The 24,431-nt window shown below is 39.0% G+C and overlaps 1 protein-coding gene across 1 annotated transcript in view; it reads left to right on the top strand.

Moving 5' to 3' along the window:
* Window positions 1-24,431, top strand: part of WLS (Wnt ligand secretion mediator) — a 159,651-nt gene that overhangs the window by 33,825 nt on the left and 101,395 nt on the right. The gene's annotated exons all lie outside the window — the stretch shown is intronic.

Below are 24,431 nucleotides of genomic sequence, written 5' to 3'. Positions count from 1 at the left end.
AACAACAACAACAACAACATGTAACTCTAGCCCCATAGTCCTAATGTGTCTTTCTAAGACGTGGATCCTTCCCAACATTCTCAATGACATGCACTGTTTAAACAAATCCTGGCCTTGGTCTGTATAAGCTTTTGACTCTATTTTCTTATGTGGTCCTTATTGAACACTTGGCCAGTCTCAATATGATCTCCTTGGTCCAGTCTCAAAGTGGTGGATGGTTCTGTCAGAGAAATAGGCAGTCAACCAAAAGCGAATTTAAGATGACTTAATGACTTCAATTTTCTATTCATACTGTTGAAGTACAGTGAAGGGGCATATAATCTGAAACACTACTACTAGAAATCCCCCTTTTCTTTCCTGTCCATTGTGATGCTTTTAACCTGCTTCTTCCAAAATCATCCATAAACATTCTCTGACAAAACTCCTCCCCTAGCCCAAGCCCATCTTTTTAACCTGCCTCTTCTCTTTTAATTGTATATAATTGTGGTGTAGTGCCTAAGGCATTTGACTGCTAACCAGAAGGCTGACGGTTCGAAGCCAGTAGTCGCTCTTCGAAAGGAATATTGGGCAATCTACTTCCATAGAGATACTGCCTCGGAAACCCAAGGATGGTTGCTCTGAGTTGGAGTCGACTCGATGGCAGTCAGTGTGGTTTTGGTTTTTTTAATGAAAATCCAAAGAATCTCCCTAGCAATGGTTGAAGCCTCGTTGGAGGGCAGGTGAGGTGATACAACAGAAGAGGGGAAATGAGAATTTTTTTTATCTGTAGGGAGAAGAGGAAGGGGTAGGAAAGACCTATGTTGTTAGTTTTTACTCTGCCATAATTATTTTATAGTAATTTGTGAAAAAGTTCAGACCAATGTTATAATGTCATTTTACCTAAGAGGAAACTAATTCTCTGTTCCTGCAAACAATAAGCTGTTTGGAGTATCCCTGTGATATTTCTCAGAGAAAGATATCTTAGATATTCAAGTTAAAATTCTTATAGAACCATCTCTGATTGTTGGGGCTGCTCGTTACAGGAGAGGAGAACCCATTGTTTAATGATCCAAGATCCAGACCTTCTGATGTAGATTTACCATGTTCCTCAGGGGAAAAAAGAACAGAGAGGAGTGAGCATGTCATCATCGCCCACCAGATTATCTTCCTCTCCATCTGCTGACAACAATACCAGTTGCTGAGGAGTCAATTCTGACTCATGGCAATTCCATGAGTGTCAGAGCAGAATTGTGCTCCATAGTGTTTCCAATGTCTGTGATCTTCCAGAAGTAGATTTCTAGACTTTTCTTCTGAGATACCTTTACATGAACTCAAACCTCCAACCTTTCACATAATCATTGTACCACCGACGGATGTCACTATTAATAGTTAACATTTATCAAGCTTCACTATGAACAAGATACTATAATAGGCTCTTTCTAGTAGTTATTTTATCCTCACAGCTAACTTAAGAGGTGGGTACTCTTAGCACAATTTTGCAAAGGGGGAACTGGCTTTCTAGAAGGCTATATTAGTTGCTCAACTAAATTCTTAGTAAATGACAGAGCTGGGACTATGAATCCACGTTCTTTTGAGTTTAGAGTCCTTGCGAGCCAAAGTACAACCCTGAATATATCTCACTTGAATTTAGAGACCATCGAATGAATAGACTTGATACATTGAACACTAATGACCAAAGACCAGATGCGTTGTGGGATGGCATCAAGGACATCATACAAGAAGAAAGCAAAAGGTAATTAAAAAGAAAGAAAAGCCAAAAATGGATGTCAGAAGAGACTCTGAAACTTGCTCATGAAGGTAGTGTAGCTAAAAGAAGAAATGATGAACTGAAAGAGTTGAAAAGATTTCAAAGGTCAGCATGAGAAGACAGGGTATTACAATGAAATGTGCAAAGACATGGAGTTAGGAAGCTGAAAGGGAAGAATACACTTGGCATTTGTCAAGCTGTAAGAACTAAAGAAAACAATCCAAGCCTCAAGTTGCAATATTGAAGGATTCTTTAGACAAAGTATTGAATGACTCAGGAAGCAGCCGCAAAAGATGGAAGGAATACACAGAGTCACTATACCAAAAAGAGATGGTCAATGTTGAACCATTTCTGGAGGTAGCATATGATCAAGAACCAAAAGAACTGAAGGAAGAAGTCCAACGTGCAATGAAGGCAAGGCTTTAGAAATTTATGGAATACTAGTTGAGATGTGTTGTGGTTACCTAGTGCTGCTCTGACAAGAACAGACCATAAATGCGATTGCTTGAACAAACAGGAGTTTATTCTCTTACAGTTTGGAGACTTTAAGTCTGAGTTCAAAGTGCTAGGCTCTAGGGGCTGGGTGAAAGCCCCTCAACCTTGGGCTTCAGCTCTGCCTCTTGCTCCTGGCCCACTGAAGCTAGAGGCTTTTCTTCACTCAGCTGCTGGCTGCTGATGCTGGCAAGCCCAAAGTTCACGAATAAAAAGGCACAGTCCCGATGTTACCAAACCACATGGCAGGTCATTAATTCAAGCCCATTAAAAGTCCCAGGTGGGCAGAGCATTGCAGGCTGCTGAACAATGACACAGCTACATGCAGGGTTCAAACATGCCATAAGCTGGAGACCATTCCCAAAACTGTTTCTTATATGCAGGAAGCAGACTACATACCCAAAGCAGCTACTCAGCTGCTCCGATAGATTACACCATGGAGTTAATTACCAATCTCACCATGGGGAATAACTACATTCAGCTGTCCAGCCACTCAACCAAGCCCAGCCAAGTGAACACATAAACTTAACCACCACAAGATGTTTAAACAAACAGATACAATGCTAGAAGTGCTCACTCATTTATGCCAAGAGATGTGGAAAATAGCTACCTGGCCAACCAACTGGAAGAGATCCATATATGTGCCAATTTCAACGGAAGATGATCCAACGGAATGCAGTAATTATCAAACAATATCATTAATATTACAGACAGGTAAAGTTTTACTGAAGATAATTAAAAAATGATTGCAGCAGTACATCAACAGGGAGTTGCCAGAAATTCAAGCTGGATTTAGAAGAGCATTTGGAGTGAGAAATATCATTGCTGATGTCAGATGGATCTTGGCTGAAAGCAGAGAGTAACAGAAAGATTTTTACCTGTGTTTTATTGACTAAGCAAAGGCATTTGACTGTGTGGAGCATAACAAGTTATCATATTGTGAAGACTGGGAATTTCAGAACACTCAATTATACTCACGTGGAACCTGTACATAGACCGAGAGACATTCATTCAGACTTAACAAGGGGATATTATATGGTTTAAAATCAGGAAAGGTGTATGTCAAGATTGTATCCTTTCACCATATTTGTTCAGTGTGTGTGTGCTAAGCAAATGATTCAAGAAGTTGGACCATATGAAGAAGACTGTGGCATCAGGATTGGAGGAAGACTCATTAACAACCTGAGATATGCAGACGACCCAACCTTGCTTACTGAAAGTAAAGAAGATATGAAGCACTTACTGATGAAGATCAAAGAGTTCAGTATGGATTACACCTCAACATAAAGCAAGACTCCTGACAGCTCAACCAATAAACAGCAAAATGATAAATGGAGAAAATATGGAGTTTGTTAAAGATTTCATTGTACTTGAGGCTACAACCAGTGTTTTTGGAAGCAGTCAAGAAATCAAATATTTTGCAATAGACTAATCTATGTCTGACCCAAACCAAGGTATTTTCAATCAACTCATATGCCAGTGAAAGCTGGGCAATAAATAAGGAAGACCAAAGAAGAACTGATGCCTTTAAATTAGGTGTTGGCAAAGAATATTGGATATACCATGGCCTGCCAGAAGAATGAACAAATCTGTCTTGGAAGAAGTACAGCCAGAATGCTCCTTAGAAGAGAGGATGGCAAGACTTTATCTCAAGTATTTTAGACATGTTATCAGTAAAGAGTGGTCCCTGGAAAAGGACAGCATGTTTGGTAGAGTAGAGGGTTAGCAAAAAAAAAGAAGACCCTTAATGAGATGGATTGACACAATGGCTACAACAATGGTCTCAAGCATACCAATGATTGTGAGAATGGTATAGGACCAGGCAGTGTTTGTTCTGTCATGAGTTTGCTGTGAGTTGATAGAGACTCAATGGTACCTAACAACAACAGACCTGCTGCTTTTAATTATTTTTGTTCTGTTTTGTGCATACCTTCAGCAGCAGGAAGAACCCTTCCTGTTAAAGCAGTGTCCTTGGTACACTGAGATCATTGTTTTCTCTTGTGACACTTATGTTTTGTTGAGGGTTATCTATATATTTTTTGAAATATATGAGGAACCCAGCAGTTCAAGTGGAAATCTGAGTGAATGTTACGAATTATTGTCTCATTAGCAAGTTTTGTCAGTGATCTCTTGGCTTAGGGCAGTGTATACCACAATTTCCAATTCTTCTGAATAATAGACTTAGCTCTATTGAGCTTATTTCTGTCATCCTGAAAAACAGATGTTGGGCATGGTCCAAGTTATTTCATTGTATTGGAATGTTTTTGTATTGTACTAGACTGTGAGTGTATGGGCCATTGGTTGGAAGCTGGAATGGAGTGTTTTGTTTTCCGTAAAAGTTGCATTATGATTGCCCTGGGCCCATGTTCCGCAACTCATAGAGACTATATAGGACAGAGTAGAGATGCCAGTAGGGTTTCCAAGGCTATACATTTTAATGAAAGCAGACTTACAATCACATCTTTCTCCCACAGAGCAACTGGTAGGTTTGAACAGCCTGATCTTTCAGACAGATGTTTAACCACTTCACCACCAGGGTTTCTTATATATTGTCGTTGTTATGTGCTGTCGATTTGGACCCGACTCATAGCGACCCCTCCTTGGGTTTCCAAGGCAGTATCACTACGGAAGTAGATCGCCCCATCTTCCTTCTGAGGAGTGGCTTGTTGTTGTTGTTGTTATGTGCCGTCGAGTCAGCCCCGACTCATAGCGACCCCTCCTTGGGTTTCCGAGGCAGTATCACTACAGAAGTAGGATTGCCCAACCTTCCTTCCGAGAAGTGGCTGGTGGGTTTGAACTGCCAGCCGTCTGGTTAGCAGGCAAGTGTCTTAGCCACTATGCTACCAGAGCTCCCAACATAGTGGGTATATTTCAGCCTGATCAAGAGACCAGCCTGAAGATTTATATGTGCAGTTGGCTGAAACTTGGCTCTGCTTTCTGGAGAAGTTTGACAGTCTTATCAGTTGTTGGAAGACGGAAAACACCCAAATCCATTCAGACCCAAAATAGGAAGAAGTCAGAGTAACAGTTAAGGTGTCTTCCTCTGCCAGATGTAAAAATATAAGGAAAATGAGGAAAGCTTGGTGGTCTGTATTCCTGGCAAGTAAATTGAACTTAATTTAAAAGGATATTTTGTTTAACCTTAAAAGATGGACTGTCACTATGAAATACAGCATATAAATACCCTTTAAATTTATAGAATTTCTAAGTTAGAAATATCTAACAGTTAAAATCTTGCCTTTTACAGTTGAAAAAAACTGAGGCCCAAAATTGGTCAGATAATTTGCCTGAATAGTACCATATCGAGTACTGTTGTTGTTGTTATGTGCCATCAAGTCAAACCTGACTCATAGTGACCCATCCTTGGGTTTCTGAGGAGGTATCACTACGGAAGTAGATTGCCCAACCTTCCTTCTGAGGAGTGGCTAGTGGCTTTGAACCACCAGCCTTCTGCTTAGCAATTAAGTGCCTTAGGCACTACGCTACCAGAGCTCCTTATCCAGTACTGGAACGAAGCAATCCTGATTCCTGGGGCAATTCGATCCACCAAGATTCTGATCCTCGAACTCAGTTTCAGTTCAGCAATAACAGACCCATTTGTGGCCCAGAACTGAAGGTATAAATACATGAGAAGCTCTCATAGAATGTTAATGATGGAGGAGGCCCTAAGGTCTCCTTTCCATCCCCATCCAGTGCTTGATGTTCTCTGCACCTTTTGTACTCCCGAGGTGGTAGTGACAAGAGTAACTGTCTTCGTACAGGGCAGGTATGGGGTGCTTATTTTCTTCAACTGGTAAGGTTAACTTTGGGCTAGTCTGCCTTTTGCTAATCTCAGGTTTCTTTCCTTAGAACTTGCAACTATTGGGATGACCCCAAATAAATCTAATTCTTCCTCCATATTTTAGTCATTCACATATTTGACCTTTCTTCTGTGTCCCTTCCCTACCCTGAGCTCTTTTCTTTTCCAAGCTGCACACCTTCAGCTTCTAAAACAGCTCTACCTGTGATGTGACAGCTCTCATTTTCCTTTGATTCCTCTCTCCGTGAATGGCATCACCATCCATCTTCTATGCGTACAAGAGACTTGGGGGAATCCATGACTTCTTCTTCCTGCTCACATGCCACACAAGTCATCAACAAACAAACAAACAGAAAAATAGTTGCTGTCCAGTTGTTTCTGACTCATGGCTACCCCACGTGTGCAGAACAAAATTGTGCTCCTTAGTGTTTTCAGTGGCTGATTTGTTGGAGGTAGAGCTCCAGGCCTTTCTTCTGAGGCATCTCTGTATGGACTTGAGCCTCCAAACTTTGGTTAGCAGCCATTGTATTAACCATTTGTTCTACCTGGGGACATAAATTAACAGGGCCTACAAATTCTTCCTCCTAAATAGTCCTTCACTCAATTACAACTGCATCTCTGCCTGTCACTATTCTGAAGCTTTATATGCCATCTCAAGACTTCGGATGCCCCTTCCATACTCCACAATTCCTTCCATACAAGGTCTTTCATTGCTCTTCTTTATTAGTTCATTGAGAACTCTCCTGTGTAATTCATTGGGGGCAGAAGACAAACTCATATAGTACATACACATAGCAGAGGGTTCCTTGCTGTCTGAGCCTGTTTAGTATGGTAATTTTACACAAATAATGTGCACTGTGGTTCTTGCATACTGTACAACTTCACCCCTCTTGCATTGTTTTCCTAAACGTACTATACCAATATTGCCCCAGAAATAGCCCTCTCCAGGGTGATTGGCCCTAGGCCAGGAGGTGTGCGGGTCTGTGCACTCTAGGCCAGAGAGACCACTGCGGCTGGTGAGACAGGCTGCCACAGCTGCATGCATTTTGCCTCGCCAGTTGTCGGCCTCAGGCCATTGAATTTGTCACCCACATGGCTAATACAGGGCAGGCACCAGAGTCATGGGTCCAGAGGAGTCACACGTCCTTTGTTCCAATGAGACATGTCCAACTGGCCACTCAGGGTCCCCCAGGGGTACAGGCAGTGTATGCCCCACACACTCACCATCCTGCCACTTGGCTTCACATGGGGCTGGTACTGTGGGACCTGGGCTCATGTGGGAAGTGGCCCTGACCCACTGTGAGACCAGCCCCAAACAGCTCTCTGTCTTACTCTTTGCTAATCTCCAGCTTGACTTACTTGGACACAGATCAGCTACAAAGAACTCCACTGCTCTCAGGCCTGGTTGGGAACTGCTCCAGAGCAAATGCACAGTTTCAATTGTTTATTTTCTGATCACTGAGGCACTACCAAGCTGGATCCATGACTTCTTGACCATGGCTTATACCTTTATTATACAGATATGATCAAAAATAACATTTCTGGACAATTGATTGAGGCCAAAATTCACTTCTGGAAAAGTCACAAGATGTATGGTGTATACACGAACATATTGTGCCAGAACTTTTGCATATAACTTTGTAATTTCCACACCTGTTGGATGCAAATAAGTGTTGTTTATGTGGTGATAACACTATTTGTGAAAAATATGGTCGATTTGATCACAAGAATAAAATGTGGTGCATTTAGAAGAAGGTGTTTCCTTTCCTCTCTGGTGAGAGTTGCTTGAAAGCTGTAAGTGAAACTGCTAAAAATTCCCCGTGTATGTTCTTCAGATGGAGATATTGTCATAAAATCCACAAATTGTGCATCCATAAATTATATGTGTTCAAGGTTAAAATGTGAATATTGTATCTCATTTTATCTCACATTTGCTTTCCTTCCATCCAGGCCTTGACCCTTCCCCACAGTACTTGAATAGGGTAAACAGCTGTTAAGTTGTGCATTTGAGAACTTCAGTTTCCAGGAACTATGCCAAGGAGTAGGAACAGTGGTAGTTCAGTGGTAGAATAATTGCCTTCCATAAAGGAGACCCAGGTTCAATTCCAGGCCAGTATACCTCATGCACAGCCACCACCCATCTGTCATTGGGGGCTTGCACATTGCTATGTGGAGCTTTCACACTAAGACAGACTAGAAAGATCTGGCACTGTGCTTCTAAAAACCAAGTGGAAACCTTAGGAATCACAAGAGTCCAATCCACAACCAATCATTTATTGTGCTTGGATCCCAATGAGTTGAGGACTGACTGGACAGCAGTTAACACCACCACCAGACAACAGTTATTTAAACATACTCTCATACTTTTAATGTGGGCTGCAAACCCTTTGAGAAAAAATTTCCACCATTACCTTTTTTGTTTGCTGTTGTCTATATCCTTTCTTCTGACATAAAAACTACTTTTCTCCCTGTGGATTTTGGTGATAGTGTTTCAGTTTATGACAATTTCGTTTTGAACCTCAAAACTTCAGTGTTTATTGATGCAGATCTGCAAGAGCCATCATGAATATTCACGGTATGTGAGCCTTGATTTGGACCCATGTGTTCCATTGGGAGGCTGGCATCATGAAACTCAGCCATAGTTCTTTCCAAACTGTCTCTGAACATCGCTCTTTTTTCCCCTGCCTCCCACCCTGGTAACCACTAATAAACTTTGCTGTCTATCCATTTGCCTTTTCTTGTCTTTTTATATAAGTGAGGCCATAGAATATTTATTCTTTTGTGGACTGCCTTATTTTGCTCAGCATAAGGTCTTTAAGCTCCATCCATTCCAAATATCATCCTTAATGGTGCTTTGATGCAGGCAGGCCATTTTATCCATCAGTCCACTATGACATTTAAAAATGATGTCTAATAAGTGTATGATAGAAGTTTAATGGGTAAATGAAAGCATAAATTAATGGTAATGTGCTTATTGTGACATAAAGACCCAGGAGGACAATACTGTAAATAGTTCAACACAGGTTTGGTGGACTTACCTGTTCAAGTCTGTGTGTTCGATATCACATAGAGGACATTCCTCACAAAGAGGAGTAAGATACGTTCCCTGCATTTAGGCAGAAGCTATGTTTGGGGGAAAAAAAAAAATAGAATGCTATATAACAGTATAGGCACTCTGGTAGTGTAGTGTTAAGGCACTTGACTGCTAACCAGAAGGCTGGCAGTTCAAACCTACCAGCCACTCCTCTGAAGGAAGGTTGGGCAATCTACTTCCGTAGTGATACTGCCTCAGAAACCCAAGGAGGGGTCGCTATGAGTTGGGTCCAACTTGACAGCATAACAACAACAACAACAACAACATATAATAGTATAGAATAAAGACATAAACCAGGTGATATTGGCACTAGAATACGTAAAGATACTGATACATACCAAAAAAACAAAACAAAACAAAACAAAAACAAACTTACTGCCATCGAGTTGATCCTGACTCATAGCAACCCCAGCTGGGTTTCTGAGACTGTAAATCTTTTCAGAAGTAGTTTGTCCTGTCTTCCTTTTGTGGAGTAGTTGGTGGGTTTGAACCACCAGCGTTCTGGCTAGCGGTCACATGTCTTAGGCACTGTGCCACCAGAACTCCTACTGGCACATAACTCACTCACTGCTGTTGAGTCAGATGTGACTCATAGCGACCCCTCCTTGGGTTTCCAAGGCAGTATCACTGCAGAAATAGATTGCCCAATCTTCCTTCTGATAAGAGGTGTGTAAATTTAATAAAAGATATGGCACTTGAATAGAACCTGGAACTGATGAAAATATTAAGATATTTTATATTTTCTAGTGATTTTTACTTAATTGGATTATAACAATGTTTAAAGAAAAATCTAAGAATATGTATGTTAAAAGTGCAGTTGCCCTTAAAAATTTTCCCCTACTCCCAACTCTAGCAAAAGAATTCACAAATTATAAATTTTATTTGAATAACCAAGGAAAGATGAAACTATTTTTGGCATTTGTAAGATTCCACAAAAAATCATTAACAGCTTGTGTTGTCTACCTTTGTCTCACCTTACCTTTAGCTTGCGTTGTCTAAAATGAAATTTTTTGACCCTACAGAACACGCTGTACTTTTGTTCCTTTAATGACTTTTATCTATTTATCTGAAACTGGCCAGAAAATGGAGAGAAGTAAATCAAACTACAACAGCTTTATGTTAGGCCCTAAGGAACCCATCCAGAGACCTTCGTATCCTGCACGAGTAAATAGGAGACTTTCATTTTGGTGTGCCTGGGTGGTGGGTGGGAGTGGGGGTGGATTTATTATTTAGTTTAGGCTCCTATCTATTCTGTCACTTCCTGAATGTTTCCATAGATGGAAAACTCACCCTTTCCTGAGTCAGTTGTCCCTTTGTTTGCCTACCTGTTTGCCTGAGAGGCAGTGTAGCGTATTACATGTGAAGTCAGACCTGGGTTCAGTCCTCGCTCTGCCACTTAACTAGTGGGTCAAAAACCACTAGTCTCGTGAACTGTTCAGCAGGGTTAGTTATGACTTTATCTGTTAATTATGAGGATTAGATGGTCTATGTGTATGAAAGTGCTCTTTAAAGGTAATAAGTGCAATCTACATATAAGTTATTATTCATATTTATTATTAACATTGATAATAATATAAAAATAAGTTATCTATAGCATATAGATAATAAATATCTGATAATAATAAATTATAAATAATAAATACCTGAAATTTATAGAATGTAACAGCTATTTTAGAAGAAAGCAGCTGACTCTCCTAGAAGATTTATTTTTAGGGCGGTGGGGTGGGATGGGTTTCCTTACCCCAAAATTCTAATACAAAAGTTTGTCAGTAGAGAGCTCACACAGAAAATAGAGGCACTTGTCCAACTTTTTGTCACCTCCGACCCCTTAGCTCTGCCCACTCAGCTTTGGGGGCCTCTTCAGGGGTTCCGAGACATTTCTCATACAAGAGCTGGTTTGCCCTCCACACTGGGTTTATGAGATCATAACCTAAGGTAGCAAATTATAAGATGCTATAATTCACTTTCCATGGGTGGTCTTGGCTGTGCTCTACAGCCTTTTGGCTGAAAGGTTGCTGATTTTGAAGCACTGGTACCAAGTCAAAAATTTAGCCCTACTGACTGGTTTATCCAGCAGTGGGCAATGGCATCACAGATGAGCCATTTGGTTTTTCTGTGAATGTCTTTTATATTCCCTTCATGTGTATTTAGTTTTTGCTGTTTTGAGTATGTCTAGAGAGATGGGAAATACAGTCATGGCAGGCATTGTCCAAGGAGAGAGGTTAGAATTGGCAATTTGATGTACTTTGTGTCAGGCTTCTTGATTTAGCCTTTCCTTGCTGCTGGACACCAAAGGCAAGGGTCAGTTTTTAATTCCAATTCAAGCCACTGGATGCTTCTCCAATTAGCATGTCTAATGGTTGGCACATTTATGTGCTAAATCTCTGACAGGGCCCTTTCTCTGGCTTTTACTACTTTTTTCAAAAAACAACAAAACTGGCACCAATCTTGAGCCTAAAATAATTTCATGTTTACCACAGCATTTCAAATACTCTGTAAGAGTTTGGCTCAGAGTTTTAAAGCACTTTTTTTTTTTTTTTCTCTCTCTCTCTCTCTCTCTCTCTGGGTTCTAATGTTCCTCAATTCCATGGGATCCAAGCCAGGCAAGGAATATAAGCCAAGTACACTGCTTGTTTGCTGTGTGGATTCTGACAAATACAAAGTAATTCTTCTATTCTTCAAAGCTGCTACATCGTTGGCTCCAGAACAATTGAGGTTGTAGGCCAAGCATTTTAAGTCCTCATCACCCTAAGTTGAAAACATACATTTTTTTTCAATATTGAGTCAGAATGAATTCACATTAAGTGTTTGCTACAAATTCTGAGACGTTACTGTCAAAATGTCTATGTCATGTATTCATAACTTTATGTTTTAAGGAACTACTTTAAAATAAATGCTCAATTTTTGTGTGTAGGTGCAGTACAAATTATTATGTGGTGTGTGTATGTGTGTGTCTGAGTTTTAGTGGTAATAGTGGAGAGGAATGTTGTTCTATGTTTAAAAATTTAGCTTTCCTAGAATAGATGTTAGTATAATTAACTAACTGAAAACTGCTGGCAAGAATGAATTACATTTCACTTCAGAGTACCCCATTATATGTACTAGAATATAGCTTGGATAATTACAAAATATCATTTCCTCTAAATCTAGGCCCAGGAGACCAACTTTTAATTCTCTAGTAATTGAGATAGAATTGCAAAACAATATTTCACTTAGTAATCTAGTAAGATTTAATTGGCATAGTTGAAATATAGGAGAACTTCATCTCAAAGTCAGTGACAGAGGTAGAATGAGTGGCTGATCATTATAATTCCAGAGCAGTTTCAGTAAAGGAATTACACAGATTGAGTCAGTTAATTCCTAAGCACTAAGTCAGTTCAACATAAATATTTACACTATTTTTCTTTTTAGCTGAAATTTTGAAGTGGTCATTACTATGATACATTCTACAGTTTTAGATACATGCTGTGGTAGATACTAAGAGGTCTTTTTAGGAACTGACCTTGAGTGAATGGGTAAGCAGAAGTGGCTCAAAGAAGTGCTCATTGTCCAAGACCTCACAATGCAACCCTATGGTATGATCTGGCTACTTAAGTCATATATTCTATAGGTCTCTTTTGACCACAACTAACCAATAGAGGCTTTTGAGTTTGAGAAAGGCACATGCAATCTCTGAATGAGAAAACTCAGTCTAGCACATTTTTAAACATACTTCTATGTTTAACTGAAGATTCTTTTATATTAGATGAGTGCTTTTGGGATATTTAAATAAAAATTATATTTGTATAAATAAGAGGAATAAATCTAATCTATTGTGTCTCTACGAACTATGCCCCCTCTCTTTTGCACATCAAAAAATCCTAAGCCTAAATTTCCCATAAATTTTACATACATTCATTAAGACAAGCATAAATATTCAGATAGGCAAAGCTTAGAACCAATTTGGGTATGTAAGTTTTTATTAACTTCTTATAAAGTACCATTTGCAGCCAGACAGTGGAAGTTGTCTCAGTATTACCAAGTGAAATGGATATTGAGCCACTTAACTTTCTATTTTAGATGAAAGTTGTGAGGGCTTCAATTACCCAGCTGTTGCCTTAATTTTCTCCTTTGCTAAGTATAGACATAGGCCAAGTAAATTTTAGTGCTCCCTCGAATATTAATACTATCTTTTTAATCAGTCTCAGTTATTTTTCTAAGAAAGTCTGATGTTCACTTTATGGTAGCTAAAAATCTTTTATGGAACAAGGTGAAACATAAATAAAGGAAAGGATAAAACCATAGATAAATACACCAAACATTCATGTTTTTAGCTGATACAGTGATGGTGATAGTAGATTTTTTTTCTTTATGTGGGGGATAGATTTTTAACCAGGATTAGGTGTTAAAAGTTCAGTTGAATGTGGGGCATATGGAACTCTCTGTGCTACCTTCACAGTTTTTCTGTAAATCTACAACTTCTGAAAAATAAAGTTGATTTTTTAAAATGGAAAAAAAAACCCAAAAACAAAACAGTTAAATTGCCTTTTCTTTTGTGTCAGGAGAAGAAAGTATCTGCCGGCAATTGTCTATGTTTTTAAATCAATCGATATGTTTTGTTTTGTTTTGTTGCCATTTGTTAGCTAAATGTGGTGGTAAAAATAAAATTCTCTAATATGTTTCTCAAATCTTGGATCACTTTTTTCCTTAAAATCATTAATTTTTCAAATTGAGGAGTTCTGATTATTAATGCTTGTAAACTTGCAAATTACCCTTTTAGCTGTTGTTACATTCCTTTCCCCTTGTTGCCTGAAGCTGACTAACTTTAAATATCATCATTGTTGCAAGACCCACATTTTTCCTCTAATTTAGGTGAAGGCTATTACCTGATGATTGAGACTTCAAAGGCCTTTTGGAGGCCCTCTTTTGGGAATAGTAGGCAGAGCCTTCTCCCTTCCCACCCTCCTGCTCCCCCTTCTCCCAGCAGGTTTCATGTCTGGCCTTGTGCCTTGCTATAAGATAGAGATAAGTGTCTTCGAAGGAAACATTCCCCAAATACATATTCTTTGTTATTTGTGGGCCCTGGGTCCCCAGTGTGTCTTTATTATTCCTTAAGTCCCTCAGTGGTACAAACGTTTAATGCCCCTAGAGGTCTGAGTAAGACAAGAAGTGCCTTGAAAGAAAGGCCTGACAACCTGTTTCTGAAAAGCCAGCCATTGAAAAACCCTGTGGAGCACAGTTCTACTCTGATGCACATGGGATTGCCATGAGTCTGCCTGGACTCTACTGCAGCTCTTTTTTTTTTTTTTTTTAAATGTTGCTCTATAGAGTGGAGCTGTTGTGCAACAGCTAATGAACTCAGCTGCTGACTGAAAGGCTGGCATTTGAGTCCACTTAGAGGTGCCTTGGAAGAAAGACCTGGTGACCTACTTTAGAAAAATCAGCCCTTGAAGACCCTGTGGAGCACAGTTCCGCTCCGACATACATGAGGTCACTGGGAATCTGAATTGACTTGTCATCTGTTCTGGTTTTTATAGAGTGGAACAGAGAATATTCAGAATAGAAGCCAAGCCACCCTAGTAGAACTGTTCCACTGATTGAAGGAAACGAGGGGCAAACAAAGGTGGGAGCAGAGATGTGTACTTGCCTATGAAATGTTATCTTTAAAAATTTTAATACTGAAACCCAACACCTGTAGAAAATGTGATTTTCTGGATATCCTGTAACCTGGCACATACTCCTACTCAATGCCTTCATCACTTGCTCTGCCCTTTTTTACACTGGCCAACGCCTGCTGTCTTCCAGAGCTTAAGTCTAGGCCTCGGATAAGTACCTCCAGCCCTCTGCTCCTGAAGCATCCATTGCAAACCTCAACCTGAGCACTTTTCAATCAGGAGAGAGTTCTCCACCAACTTGTCAGCCTTCCACACCAGACCGTGAGCCATTCAGATCCTGGAACTGTTGCTTTCTATTCTTAGTTAGCACAGTTACTGTGGAATAGATGATTGCTAAAGGAATCTTCTTTCATTGTAATAAAGCAAAGAAATCATCTTTTTCTGGCTTAAACAGAGACCATGTGTCATATTAATATTTTTAGTTTTATTTTGACTTTTCCAGGAGGAAACCAAGTCTTGCTCTCTGGCCACCTCTTTAATGATAGGTTCTGGAGGGAGTGGGGGCTAATGATTTGCTGTTGACTCAGCTTTGAGCATGATAGCTGGTCGTGGTTGATTGGAAGTAAATTGTAGACTAGACAACCATTTGAAATGAGGTAACAGGAAGCTGACTGTAGGCTGGAACTGCCTAAATATTCCTTGAGAAGAAGTACATTATTTTCAGTCATTGTTCACTTTCGTTTTTATCTGAGGTTACATTGTCATGATCACTGGAATTTTGATCTCATTCTGGTAAGTTCATTTCTCTTAAAAAACCAAAACCCTCTGCTATCAAGTCTATGGGGACTCATAGCAACCTCCATAGGGTTTCTGGTGTGGTACATCTTTGCCCCTTTTTAGGTAATGTCAGGGTTAATATCACATTTGCCACAATTATATTTCTAGTCATTATTTATTTATTGTCTGTTTTCCCCATTGATTGTATGGTCCACATGGCAAGTTCCTATCAGGTCGACCCCATCTAACAGGTATTAGGGATTTAAGACATATCTGTTGGATGTAGTGTCAGCTTCAGTAATGTATTCATTGAAGGACCACTGAGTTTTCAAAGAGGCTTCAAGTTGTGTTTGTGTAGTTTTTCACAACCGGGAACTTGTTAGAAGTCATAATTTCATATCATTCTAAAAGTAAATGCCACATAGTGTCATGTTTCACAATCCATGTGAACTATAGCAGAGAGGAAGTGATCCCTGGTGACACAGTGGTTAAAGCGCTCTGCTGCTAACCCAAAGGTCAGTGGTTGGAACTAATTAGCCGCTTTGATGGAGAAAGATGTGGCAGTCTGTTTCCTTAAAGATTTACAACTTTGGAAACCCCATGAGGGCAGTGCCACTCTCTTCTATAGGGTCTCTAGGAGTCAGAATCAACTTGACAAAAGTGGGTTTGGTTTTGGTGGATATAGAGGAGAGGTGCAGGCCAAAATTATTGTGTTGAAGTGCAGGTAGGGAAAGAAAAAAAAAAAGACCAGTGTTTCACATTGTGGTAATTAAGTTTGTGTGTCAACTCTGCTGGGCCTGGTTGAGTGGCTGGGCATCTGGATGTAGTTAAGGTCGAGGGGCTTTCACCCAGCCCCTAGAGCGTGGTACTTTGAACTCGGACTTCTAGCCTCTAGAACTGTAAGAAAATAAACTCCTGTTTGTTCAAGCCAACCCATTTGTGGTATATTCCTGTCAGAGAGGCACTAGGTAACCAAAACAGACATAGTAAAGAGAACTAAACTCAAGATTGGCTGGAGTTTTCAATGAGTGGCTTATGATTTTATAACTTGTGTGCATACTCTAAATGCTGTTTTAACCTACTAGAAGTTAGCCAATTCCTGGTGACTGGGCATAGTAATTTTTGGCCAATTTTCTGTCTATTCAATTGTACTGATGTATAGGTAATGTGTGCTGGGGCAGCTGCGTGATATTACATTACTATCCTAGCAATACTGAGGAGTAGTTATTTTTAACCACTCAGCTTTCACCTGAGCAAACATGACTCAGTTTGTTGACTTGAATCTACCCAACCCCTTCTTAAATACACAAACTCTATTAATCCCTAGAACCACGCTGGTGACTAAGTAGGGCCTTCATTACGTTTACCTGCCTGCTAGGTCATTGTGGTTTGTTCAAAAGTTGCAGATAATTTAAAGTTCCTCCATTTTTCTCTTCCTTATAATAAAACCCTTCACACTCCCCACCCCCCCAATTTAAAGACAGAAATACAGCCTTTTTTTTTTTTAATTCTAGGTATTGTTTTATGCTCTGTGTTATCATAATTTTAGTAACCCACCCACTGACATCGGTTGATTCCGACTCATAGTGACCTTCTATTTTAGACCACCAGCTGCTAGATATGGGTCTGTCTTAGTTAACTTTGATATACTTTCTACATAAACAACTGAGAATTCACTTTCAGTTACTTATGTAAAAGTAGGAAGCTGTCTGAAGCCGTAAGTGTATCATTGGGAGAACATTAACTGTCACTGTATCACAATGCCTATTTGCTTTCTCTAACTACAAAGGCATTTTGCCTTTTGAACACTAGAAAATATTGGCTTATCTTCTGGTTTTTAAGTTATGCTAAAGGTTTTTGACACTAGAGGATTAATTTATTCAAGTGAAGGAAAATACTTGTGATTCTGATAGTATAGCTTGAGATGCACTTGAGGCTTCTCCAACATTGCCACAATGTTTGTGAAAATATTAGTATTCCTGGGATATTTTTCTTCATGCAAGAAACACTAGACTAATGAAAGCACAAAAATAATGCAGGCCGCTACAGGGCTGGCCTTCACTATGTCCATTAAAAAGTGCACACTGAGTCTTTGTGCCCGTAAAGTGTTCAGGCTCTCTGTTATTAAGTTTGGAATGTGGTTGTGGAGCTTAGCTGAGGAACTCGGCTACTTATTTTTTATTTTGAGCTGAGAAGTAAAAGACTTGTTTTTCAAAAGAAAAGAAAAGAAAGAAAGCTTAGGTTCATTTTGGAAGAATAGAAGTTTTAAAATGTAGTAACTATTTTCTGCAGCAAATAGTCAGTTTGAATGTGTTAGCCAGAAATAGAATTCATGACTTTTGTCTAACTGTTTATATCTCCAACCACATTAAAAAGATTTCAGTCAAATGTGCCATTTGGTCTCACTAAGTCAGTGGCCATTTAGCTGAGTCAGGACCAAAGTTTGATTGACTCATTCTTCTAACAGTAAGCCAAGTGTCTGATTTTAGATGGATTGTGTAGAAAAGTCTCAGTGATACAGTTTTGAATTTTAAAGAAAAACTTCCCTAGCATGGTTTAGTGGGGACTCTGTGTTGAAGAGTTCAGGATACTACATTGAACACCTTTCAGTTAGAGTTCAGTAGTGCTGAGTTTTTGGTTAGTTTCTGCAAATATAACATTTTATTACTTGTATATTGATGATATCCTCAAATTTTATCATAAGAATACATATTTAGAAATGAAAGGTTTTTTTTATTGTGATTTGGGTGAAAGTTTACAGAGCAAATTCACTTTCTAATCAGCAGTTCACATACACTTTGTCTTATGACATTGACTACAATTTACCACAATACAACGGCTCCCCTTCTACTTCCTCCCCATAGTTCTCTCTTCCCTGTGTCCTTCCCTCTATGCACTCCTGCCCCCTCAGCTGTCTCCCTGTGCATACATAGCCCTTCTATTCTCCCATGATTGTTCTCTCCAAGGAGTGTATCTATCTAGTGTAAATGTTCACCTCATATACCTGTCTTTTTTGGCTGGAAGCCACAGGAGTATGTTCAATTCCAGACCTGAAGGGCAGCTAGGGGCCATAGTCTCAGTGGTTCCATCAAGCTCTATCAGACCAACAAACCTGGTTCCTTTTTTTTTTTCCCCCCCAAATGATTCTGAGTTTTCTTCCACATTATTCTCCCTCTCTATCCAGGATCTTCTACATAGATCCCCCTCCAAGTGGTTGACAGTTGTAGCTGGGCACCATCTAGTTCTTCTGGTCTTGTAGTCATATAGGCTGAGGATCACATGATGTACCAGTCACCAGGACTAATTGTTTCCATGAATCTTTGGTTTTCTTCATTCTTCTTTGCTCTGGACAAGGAGCCACCCATCATTGCATCTGGATGGCCACTTGCAAGCTTTTAAGATCCCAGTCGCTACTCATCAAATTAGGATGTGGAACAATGTTCTGTGTAATGTGGTATGCCAATTTAGCTAGATGTCTCCTGTGACTATGGTCCTGAGCCCACAAGTCCAATTACCTGATCCCTCTGGGTAGCTTGCTGTGGCCAAGAAGTGACTACAACCTTGTCCCTTGTCAGCTATACTATATACTTGGGATTTCTTACAGAACATACCAATACACTTGTAGAAACATAGTTTGCCAACCCTATACATGGTCTTGGACACACTCCCCTCTGCATAGACATACCTAATAGTTCAGCCTGTCCACCCATCTATCCACCTATATATCCATGTTTGCCTTCATTGACAATGCAGAACTTTATGTGAGAAAGGGTTCATCTTTGTTGTCTGTACCTCCCATGTACCTTTCTATGCCTTCCTCTTCCTTCACCGTGTTGATTCACTCACATTCGGTACCTGGCCCTTCTCTTTACCCAAATCAATACTTGTCTCTACCTAACTAACAGTGTTCCCTCCCCTCGCCTCCCACTCCTGGTAACCAACAAAGAAAATCTCCTTCATATATAAACCTTTCCTTGACTTTTTATAATAACGTTCCAATACAATATTTGTCCTTCTGTGATTGACTTATTTCACTCAACATAATGTCCTCCAAGTTCATTCTTCTTATGTGATGTTTTGCAGATTCTATGTTACTCTTTAGGGTTGCATAGTATTCTGTTGTGTGTATGTACCATAATTTGGTTATCCATTCTTCAGTTGATGGACACCTAGGTTGTTTCCATCTTTTGGCTATTGTAAATAGTGCTGTGTTGAATATGGGTGTGCATGTATCTGTTCTTGTCCTGGCTCTCACTTCTTTAGGATATATACTTAGTAATAGAATGGCTGGGTCAAATGGTATTTCTAATTCCAACTTTTTAAGGAAGTGCCATTCTGCTTTCCACAGTGGTTGTACCATTTTATAGTCCCGCCAGCAGTATAGAGAATCCGAATCTCTCCTCATCCTCTCCAGCATTTGTTCTTTTCTGTCTTGATGAACTTTGCTACTAGTGCTGGGACAAGATGGTATCTAGTTGTTTTGATTTGCATCTCTGTATTAGCTAATGATTGTGAGCATTTCTTCATAAGTTTGTTGGCCTCCTGAATATCCTCTTTGGTGAAGTATCTATCATGTCTTCTGCCCATTTTTTAATTGGATTATTTGTCTTTTTGTTGTTGAGGTGTTGGAGTTTTCTGTAAATTCTAGAGATAAGTCCCTTGTCAGATATGTCATTGCGGAATATTTTTTCCCAATCTGTAGGTTCTCTTTTGACTCTTTTGTAGAAATCTTTGGAAGCACATAAAAACTTAATTTTTAGAAGGTCCCATTTATCTAGTTTCTCTTCTGCTGTTTGTGCATTTTGGGTTATGCTTTATAGTCTATTTATGCCATATATTCTCACTACCATCAAGTCAGATCCTACTCGTAGTGACCCCTCCTTGGATTTCCAAGGCAATATTACTACGTAAGTAGATTGCCCAGCCTTCCTTCCAAGGAGTGGTCGGTGGATTTGAACTGCAAGCCTTCTGGTTAGCAGTCCAATGCCTTAGGCACTATGCCACCAGAGCTCCTGTTGTTGTTGTTGTTATATGCCATCGAGTCGGCCCCGACTCATAGCGACCCCTCCTTGGGTTTCCAAGGCAGTATCACTAAGGAAGTAGGATTGCCCAACCTTCCTTCCGAGGAGTGGCTGGTGGCTTTGAACCGCCAGCCTTCTGGTTAGTGGTCAAGTGCCTTAGGCACTATGCTACCAGAGCTCCTAGGGCCCCTAAATTTGCCCCTAGTTTTTCCTTGAGGAACTTTATAGTTTTAGGTTTCACATTTAAGTTTTTGATCCATCTGGAGTTAGTTTTTGTGTATGGTGTGAGGTACAGATCTTGTTTCTTTTTCAGCAAATGGCTATCCAGTTTTGCCAGCACCGTTTGTTAAATAGACACTCTCTTCCCCATTGAATGGATTTTGGCCCTTTGTCAAAGATCAGCCAACCATAGGTTTATGGATCTGTTTCTGGGTTCCCAATTCTATTCCATTGGTCTATGTGTCTGTCATTATACCAGTACCAGGAAGTTTTGACTACTGTGGCTATATAGTAGATTTCGAGGTCTGGCAGTGTGAGACCTCCTGCATTGTTGTTCTTCTTCAGTAGTACTTGGCTTATCTGAGGTCTCGTTCTTTTGGGATGGAAATTTTTAAGAAATGGGTTTGAGCTTTAGGAGTGGCGTAGGAAGTTAATAATACTATAGTAATAATAAACCTGTTGCCCTCCTAAATTACTTTCTTCTTGCTTTATGTATTCTTCTAGTTAGCTGCTGATTGCTATTAAATAAGAACTGGATTTTGCTCAGGAAAAGGTCTATGAACACACTTTGCTAAGTATCGTATGCACAGAATTAAATGTATTTAAAACATGTACCGAAAAAACTAAACCCAAGATTGCCCAATCTTCCTTCCACAGAGTGGCTGGGGTTTGAACCATCAACCTTCTGGTTAGCAGTCAGATACCTTAGGAACTGTGCTATCAGAGTGCCTTAAAACATGTACATAAACCAGAATTTATAATGTTTTCCATTCACTACCAATGTTCAAGAAAAAACTTATAAATACATTGTAAATACTGTTAGGACCTATGTGAAGAAAACTATGGAAAATTTCAGAGATACAAAAATAGATGCCTATTAATAGAGAAGCAATTACTGTTTTTAGATGGAAAGATTAAATATTGACAAAAGATGCTTATTCTGCCCAAATTGATTTATAGATTTAATATAATTTCAAAAAAAAAATCTTAGCAAAAGGCTATAAATTTGAAATATAAATTTTGAATAGGAGGAGTGAGGTTGCTTTGTCAGATATTAACACAAACCATCAATTTACAGGATTCAAAACAATGTTGTGCTGGCCCATGAGTTGATAGCTGAGTTGGTGGAATGAGTAGATTGTCCAGAATTATCTTCAGATTTTTAAGTTATGCAAAAGGTTTTTGAGACTAGAGGGGTTATTCAAGTGGACAAAAATGTTCGTATACTTAAAAGTGATAAATCAGCAAGAGAGGAAGGTCTATGTAATAAAAGTTAAAGTAAATAGGTAAAAATAAGCTGAAATTTCACCTCATCTTAATTTAAAAATAAATATCTGATGTGTACTTAAATACTTAAAAAAAGGAAATTATAAAAAGATAACAAAACATTAATATAGGTGGCTGTTCATTGAATTTGGAGAGAAAGAAGACTTCCCTACGCACAAAATTTGGGGAGGAGAAAAGGAAAAGAGAGATCAATTATAAAATAGGAAACTTCTTTATCTTTAAAAATGCCACAAACAAACGTAGACAACAGATCAGAAATGGAAAAGTTAGAGGATTACTAACAAAAAATATTAGACAATTATTATTAGACAAGTCTTTATAAACCAATATGAGAGTAGTTAATTTTTACTTATCTGTGATTGAATATTTGGCAACCATTAATTGAAAATTTTGATTATATAAAGAATGTTTCTAATATAATAACTAATATTTATTAAAGGTGAGATAATGGTAATGAATATAATAACTAATATTTATTAAAGGTGAGATAATGGTAATGAATATAATAACTAATATTTATACATTTCCTTGCACTGTTCTGAGTACTTTTATACAATAATTTGTTTAATATATATAGTAACTTGAGCATGTAGGTACTATTATTATCATTTAAGAGATGATAAAACTAATATACAAATAGGTTTAGTAACTGGCCCACAATTTCTCTAGAATGGATCATTGGTGACAAAGCTAAAAATGAGAGAACCAGGATTTGACACCAAGCTGGTTGGCTCCAGAACTGATCATTTGCCACTGTGCTACTCTGCTTCTCAAAGTCAATGAAAAGGAAAGGCTCTGATGGCATAGTGCCTTAGGCATTTGACTGCTAACTAGAAGGCTGGCAGCTCAAACCCACCAGCCACTCCTGGGAAGGAAGATGGGGCAATCTACTTCCGTAGTGATACTGCCTTGGCAACCCAAGGAAGGGTCACTATGAGTTGGATCCAACTCAATGGCAGTGAGTTTGGTTTTGGTTTTTTACCAAACTATAAATGATACCCTATTTTGTAAGAATAAGGTTAATGCTTGTTTATATTTCAAAATTATACAAATTATTTAATTTATGAAATTTACATATTGCCCACTCATAAAATTACACAATATTTTGATATTTTTCCAAAAATCCGGTTGCTACACACCATAGCAGGATATAAAACATTGTCTTTGTGGACAGTTATTTATATGTTGCTTTAAACTTTACATTTTCTATATTTTGAAGATTTTCTGTAATAGCCATGTAACCATTACAGAATTACAAAATAGTTTTTTTCTTTTTAATGTTACATATTTCAAATTTTATTTTCTGTCTTGAAATGGATGGGTCATATTTTAGTACTCTTTCAGTATTAGTAATGTTTGAATTCCACCTTTTTTTCCCTCTATATTAGATTTTTTTTTTTAAATCACAGAATAAAATAAATTCATTTTGTGCTTTAGTTTGTTCTTTAACATTTTTTTTTTTCTGATTTTCAGAGCAAATTGGTTTTCCATTCAAAATTCATATACATTTTGTTTCATGACATTGATTGTAATCCTTACAATTTAACAGCATTCATCTCACTTCCTCTCCGTGTTTACTGATTCCATTCTATCCTTTACCGTCCTGCCTTCTGAGCTTTACCTCTGGGCAAATGCTGCCCTTTTGATCTGCTATGGTTGATCTAAGCAGTGTCTTGTCCCAGGTGTTATTTTTCATCTTAAGGTTTGGTTTATCTATTGTTTCATTTAAATTTGAGCCATGAGCTTGAGTTCGGTTTCAGGCTTGAAGAGTGTCTAGAAACCATAGTCTTGGGAGTTTTACCTACCTCTATCTGACCGGTGAGCCTGGTCTTTTTTTTTTATGATTTTGAGTTTTGTTCTACATTTTTCTCCCATTTTATAAGGACCTTCTAACTTGATCTCTTTCATGGTGGTCAGCAGCGGTAGCCAGGTACCATCTAGTTCTTCTGGTCCCAGGGTCATGGAGGCTAAGGTTCGTGTGATTCATTAGTCCTTTGGCCTGATTATTTTCCTTGAGTCTTTGGTTTTCTTCACTCTTCTGGGAGGGGGAAGACTAACAGTTGCACCTTAGATGGCAGCTCTCAAACTTTTAAGACCCCAGGCACCACTCACTGAAGCAGGATGTAGAACTTTGTCTTTGTGGACTATCTTATACCAGATGATCTTGATGTCTCCTGAGACTATGGTCCTGAGCCCTCAGGCCCAGCAACTCATTCCCTCAGGGTGCTTGGCTGTGGCTATGATGTTATCCTTTTTCCTCTGTTAGCTCTATAATGTATATGGACATTTTTATAGCACATCCAAATTGTTGTTCTTGTTGTTGTTAAGTGCCGTCGAGTCGTTTCCGACTCATAGCGACCCCATGCACAGCAGAACGAAACACTGCCTGATCCTGCGCCAG

Source organism: Orycteropus afer, unplaced genomic scaffold (assembly GCF_000298275.1).
Source record: "Orycteropus afer afer isolate SDZICR_OR568_19922 unplaced genomic scaffold, OryAfe1.0 scaffold00016, whole genome shotgun sequence".
Taxonomy (NCBI): domain Eukaryota; kingdom Metazoa; phylum Chordata; class Mammalia; order Tubulidentata; family Orycteropodidae; genus Orycteropus; species Orycteropus afer.
Note: the sequence above shows the minus strand (reverse complement) of the source record. Positions and strands in the feature narration are given on the sequence as shown.